This window comes from Crocodylus porosus, unplaced genomic scaffold (assembly GCF_001723895.1).
Source record: "Crocodylus porosus isolate Cpor-Errol unplaced genomic scaffold, CroPor_comp1, whole genome shotgun sequence".
NCBI classification, from domain to species: domain Eukaryota; kingdom Metazoa; phylum Chordata; order Crocodylia; family Crocodylidae; genus Crocodylus; species Crocodylus porosus.
Window position 1 is genome coordinate 151798797 of NW_017728886.1, and position 5891 is coordinate 151804687.

A 5891-nucleotide genomic window follows, 5' to 3' on the forward strand; every position below is an offset into this window, starting at 1 on the left:
CCAGCAGGCATTGGGGGAGTCCCTGTTCCCCCAAGCACTACCAGGAGTGACTAGAAATAACAGTCACAAGCTGGCAGAGGGTAAATTCAGATTAGACATCAGGAGGCGCTACTTCATGGTCAGGGTGGCTAGGATCTGGATCCAACTTCCAAGCAAAGTGGTGCTGGCTCCTACCCAGGGGGTCTTTAAGACAAGGGTAGACAATCACCTTGCTGGGGTTGTTTGACCCCAGTACTCTTTCCTGCCATGGCAGGGGTTCGGACTTGGTGATCTGCTCAGGTCCCTTCTGACCCTTCTAACTATGAAACTATGAATAACTGCAGTGACCTTTGGGGACTTGTTCCTTGCTGCCCTATAACAAACAGAAATTTCACTGAGTAAGCTTCCTTGGTGGCCCCAGTGAAAAATAACTTCCCAGGCAAGGGGAAGAAACATTCTTTAGGACATTGTTGAGACATGGACAAACAAACAAATTACAGCAAGTTAAAAGAAGAAGACTTTCTGTGTAACAGCTGCTATATGGAAACTATCTATATGCCCACTCATAACATGGCAAATGAAACAACAGTAGTTTGCCTCTCAAGAAAACCCAGATGAAGATCCCCACATCTTAGAATGAGATTACAGGTTACAATTAGCCCATATTAAGAGCACTTAAAATGCAAGCAATCATACATTAAAGCTCATTAATACCTGCTAAGTAGCCTCTAGGCATATTAAGCTTACACCACTTTGGGCGAGGGTTATCTTTGAAATGTGCTACACAGATCCATTTAAGTTAACTTTTGGCTGTTCAACTTAGGTTAGATTTGACCACCAATTTGCAGTCCCCCATTACCCCAGGAGGCACTGCTCCCAGGTGGACTAGCTGTCATCTAGGACTCTACAATTCTGGACTGACAGCTAGGTAGAGCCAGGCATCAGGTGAGTGGGAGGGGAAAAAAGTGAAGTGGGATTCAAAAGGGAGGAGGACATGGGTAAGGGAGAGGGAAGTAGGATTAGAGGGCAGAATAGGAGGAAGTGGATGGGTAGAGAGCTGCTGGGATGCCCTGGGAGAGAGTGGGGTAGGACCCCACACCCCAGATCAAATCCATGCTGCCCCCTTGCTCTCTCTACTAGGTCCCATAGTTGTCCAGAATCTCCCCACAGGGATAAGGGAACGGCAGGGACGGGGCAAGGAGCTGTCCAGCAGCCACAGGTGTGCCTGGCAGCTCCCCATGCACCTAGATCAGGCTCAAGCTGCCTCTCTTGGCCCCTCCTCTGCCAAGCATCTACTCACCCCACCACCCCACTCACCATGTCCCCTCCCCCCTGCCGAGCAGCATGGGCAGGCCCTTCCTCCAGCCTATACTGCTGCTAGAGAGCCAGCAAATGGGGCAGGCATGGAGCAGACTTGTAGCTCCTGGCCATGCTGCTACTCACCAGCCCTCTTGCAGCAGATCTGAGCAGTGCATGAGAGGGTATTAACCCTTAATGTGCAACTGCTCACAGAATGTGCTAAGTTTAACACAGGTTTAATGTTCCTTGGAGTTCACACATGCTAACTGTAATGTGTAGTCTCACCCTTATCTTTCCCTTGCTGCAGGGTAGTAGTGGGCACACAGATAGTTGTCATGTATCAGCTGTTCTGTGGTAAGTACCTCCCAGCTTTTTGACTTGCTGTACTTTACTTGTCCATACCCTAATGAGTTACAGTTCTCAGATCCTTGAGACCAATTATTTCAGCTTTTCTGTGACTCATTTGTAAAATGGGAAAAACAATATTTCTGTCCCTCTTTTTTATAGAAACCTTATATAGAAACCCAATGGAAACTAAACATTTCTTTAATAAATAATCTTTATTCAATATTTATACAACTAAACTCATTCATAATTAACAAGTATTTTTATTGTTTTAGCACTTAGAAACCCAAGTCCTAAGCAAGGACCATGGTTGTGCTGGGCACTGAACCAATACAAAGCAAAAAGACAGCCACTGTTCTATGTACTGGCCAAATTTACAAAAGTAATTAGGTGTCTACTGGGTTTGAAAAGAACACTTAAATGAGCAAGAAAACACCTAATTCTGTGACTACAAAGAGAGTTAGGTGTCTAACTTGGTTAAAAAATCTGGCCTTAGGTACCATAAGGGAATGACAAGGAACACAAACCAGCAAACTCACTAAACTATGGAATAAATCACAACTTCAGGGGAAAATAAGAAAAACAACCAAACAAACCCTTTAGAAACACTGAACTGAGAATGTTTCCAGCAATGCTTACAAAGGGAATATTTAAAAGTCCCACATGGTAGCAGGCCTCACTATTTTCAGAAGTACAAGGAAATGGCAGAATGAGGTTCCAACAATGGACCAAGTCACATTCCCTACTCATTTCATAAAGGAGAGCCACATGAGGAAAAAGTAAATATTCAAAATGTATTAGACATTTTGAAAAGCAACTTATTCTTGCAGTTAATCAATTCCTTACCCCCTATTCCAATCAATTCTTCCCCTCAGTTAGCCAATAACTCAATAAGCTCTTTTTCCATCAGAAATACTTACCCCTCATGTACAAAATTTACCACTGTGACATCAGATCAATTCAACCTTCCCTCTCAACCAGCAAATCAACATACTTGTTCTCAGCAGCCTTTTAGCAGCTAACAAATCAATATAAAAAGCCTCTAACAGAACTTCCCTCCTCTGCAATGACTCACCAAATCTGTTTGTGAGCCCCACAAGGAACTTTTGTTCCCTTCTCCTAGCCATGCAGAGAGATAGTCAATAGAAGTACCCACACACAGGCTCATTTGCACATATGCACAAGCCTGCAAGAGGAGAGTAGTATCCAGCCTTGCCCTTCCTCTCAAGTTGAGAGTGGGCATGCAGTGCTGCCGTTACACACATCCCATCTCACAAATGAGGTAGGGCCAAGAGTAGCTCCTATTTTGTTTCTGATAGAGGGAAGAACAAGGATTAAGTGCATAGTTATCTCAAATACACAGTGCTTGACAAGGGACATAGTACACGTGCCATAAGGGGTGGCAGTTTTGACAAGGGACATACTACCCTCCCCTCTTTTTTTCCTAGGAAGTCCCAAGAAGCCATGGCTGGTGAGAAAAGGAATGTTCATCATCTTTTACTGTAGATCAGATGCCATATGGCTGTTGAAAAAGAAGACCATTTCACAACTTGACTTTACCTGTCAAATGACCACACTAGGTGGCTATGATTGAATATTTGTGGCATGTGTCTTAGTCCCTGATTGGCTAGCAGATATTGATTGCATGGGAAATAGTGGGCTCATGTCCCTGTGCAATTAAAGTGCCTGCATATCCTCTTCAGAAAATTCAGGCTTGTTAAAAGCTCTGGCATATGTGTACCCATCAGAAGCAAATAGCACCGGATAGGAGCAGTTTAGTCCACGGCTGCTCCTGCTCTGTTCTGTTCTCCTGCAGCAGCCAGGGGGAGCTCCAAGCTCCCCTGGGTGCCAATCCTAGGGCTGGCAAGGGGCACAGGGGCTGGTCCCTATCCCCACATGGCCTGGAGAACTGTCCCCCTCAGTGGGGATGCTGCCTACCATACTTCCTGCCAGCTGCATGTCTACCCCTCCTGATTCCCACCTGGCTGGCAGGGAACATCTCTGCCTAGGAAGGGATGACTCTTCCAACCATGTGGGGATCAGGAAGATCGTGATCCCCATGTGGCTGGCAAAGATCATCCTGCTGAGCTGAGACAACTCTCCCCACCCCTTGTGGACACCTGCCAGCTAGGCTGACTGGGTGTAATTTGCTCCTAGTCAACATCTACACATACAGTACTGCTCAGTAGCTAATATATCATTAATTTAGGACCTATTTTTGTTGGTACTAGAAAATGGCTCATTAGCCTAATTTACTGCACAGTAAGACCCCCGCACCTGTAGGCACTGGCATTTTACTATGCATTAGATTAGTCTAATGTGCAGTAAAGTGTCTTGTGTAGTCATACCCAGTGAGTTACAGCCAATATGGAAAATAGTGGACAATACCCATTATACTCTGGGACAAATATGAGACATATCCAAGTTTTGGAAGCTTTTCTATGAATTAGAACAGTTATGAATATTCATAGATAATGAATCCAGAAGTAACAATGGCTTGATTTGGGTAATATTTGAAAATGTATACAAATTTGGTAACAATTTTTGGAAGGAATTAAAAAATTGGAAAAAACTCAAAAAAGGCAAAAACTTTTTTTGACATGTTCAGAATGACATATTTCTATTTTCTGGTTCAAAATGACATAGTGGATTTCAAAGAGAATTAGGTAGTTACATGATTTAGAATATGCCCATAGGTACCTAATACAACTTCAGGAAACAAAATACCTTGATAAATGTGGACATTGCTAGCCATCTGCATTGGGAACCATTATTTTAAGCATTCTAGATGCAGAGTAAAAGACAGCTGCTACCACAAAGAGTTTACAGCATAAAGCTGCAACCCCACAAAGACTTATACAGCACAAGTTGCTACCACATAAGCTATCAATGGGATGACACACAATACATCAAATAAAACATACAAATGAATCTGAGCAGGATGAGGAACTAAGAATAGACATTTTAAAAGAGAAATTACAATCTATGATGTCAGTGTATGTTCCGCATTCAATATATTTTATAGAATGAACACATGCATATTAATTGCTTTTGATGCAATTGCTTTTCCTCTTGGAAATGACTACAAAAAAATTAAAGAAAATAAAAATGTAGAATTTCTCTTTTGTTTGTTACTAGGTTTTAAAAGTGTTACAATTCTGTTAGAGTTTTCATTCTTAAATCTGGGATTTTCACCTTTCAACCATATTGAACCTACATTAATGTTTATTCGAGATCCCAGCTGCTGTTGCTTTCCCTGGCAGAGATCTAACAAGAGGCATCTCTCCTTGTTATGACTGTTAAGCTACACCAGACTTTCCCACATGATTACCCTTTTTCAGAACTTTCCTCCAAGGATAAGGTACTGTAAGTTTGGTGTAACACCCATAAACCAGTTCACTGGGGAAGTAAATTTGCCCACAGGAATAAGATCATGGAGAAGGGGAAAATCCATAGAGACAGTAGCAGAGAAAATGGGCAAGCAGATTTAAAGAAGTCAAATGTGCGTACCTAGTCTTAATGACCAGAATTCACTGGTTTGCCATAGTCTGTGCCTGTAATACAAGAGAGGATGTGACATCATCTTTAGTCAAAGAAATTTGGTTCAATGCTGTGTAGTAACAAGGATCAATAATTCTGTTATATAAGTTGACCAGAAAGATATTTTCACACTGTTTCCTTTCAAATGCTTATTATCAGCAACGAGAGAATTTATGACTCCCTCCCGCCCCTCCCTGCCCTTTCCTTTCCATTCAAGACAATAGGGCAGGATCCTAGGCACCTTGTTCTACAGGCCCCAGGGAGGAAGTGACAGAAGGCTTGCCTTATTTACCTTAGTCGTTTCCCCATGTAATCTGGTTAATCATGTGGCTAATCGACGACACAGAGGATCCCCCCCACACTGCATCCTACAATGGCAGCTCATTCATATTTAATACAATAGAGCATTTAAGTCATTCCATGCTCTGCCAAGAAGATTGGGTTGTCTTTGTTTTGTTGCTCTGGGGAGAGTTCTCGTACTCCACCCCTTCTTTCAAATAGGCATATGTTCCAGCTCTTGCCTGCTGCAGCTGGACAAGGAAAGAGCTATTATTTTTGTTTTGTTTTTTTTAAAACCAATGAATTGATGGCTGTGGTTTGAAGCGTGGGTTAAAACAGTCCCCACATGTATGCATACATTAGCCACTTGCTATGTTAATACTTCACAGCGAGGTGACCTAAGAGACGGCAGTGTTGCTGTTCTTCCCAGTCTGGCTGGACAATCTGTT

General features: G+C 42.8%; 2 long non-coding RNA genes across 2 annotated transcripts in view; one reads left to right on the plus strand and one right to left on the minus strand.

The window, feature by feature from the left end:
• LOC109315454 overlaps positions 1-2787 on the minus strand; it is a 5194-nt gene extending 2407 nt beyond the window's left edge. Inside the window, exon 1 of the long non-coding RNA XR_002102510.1 lies at positions 2544-2787. This is a non-coding gene — a long non-coding RNA (uncharacterized LOC109315454). The remainder of the gene's footprint in view (positions 1-2543) is intronic.
• Positions 1-4735, plus strand: part of LOC109315450 — a 16849-nt gene extending 12114 nt beyond the window's left edge. The window contains exon 3 of the long non-coding RNA XR_002102503.1: positions 3072-4735. This is a non-coding gene — a long non-coding RNA (uncharacterized LOC109315450). The remainder of the gene's footprint in view (positions 1-3071) is intronic.
• The last annotated feature ends 1156 nt before the right edge of the window (positions 4736-5891 follow it).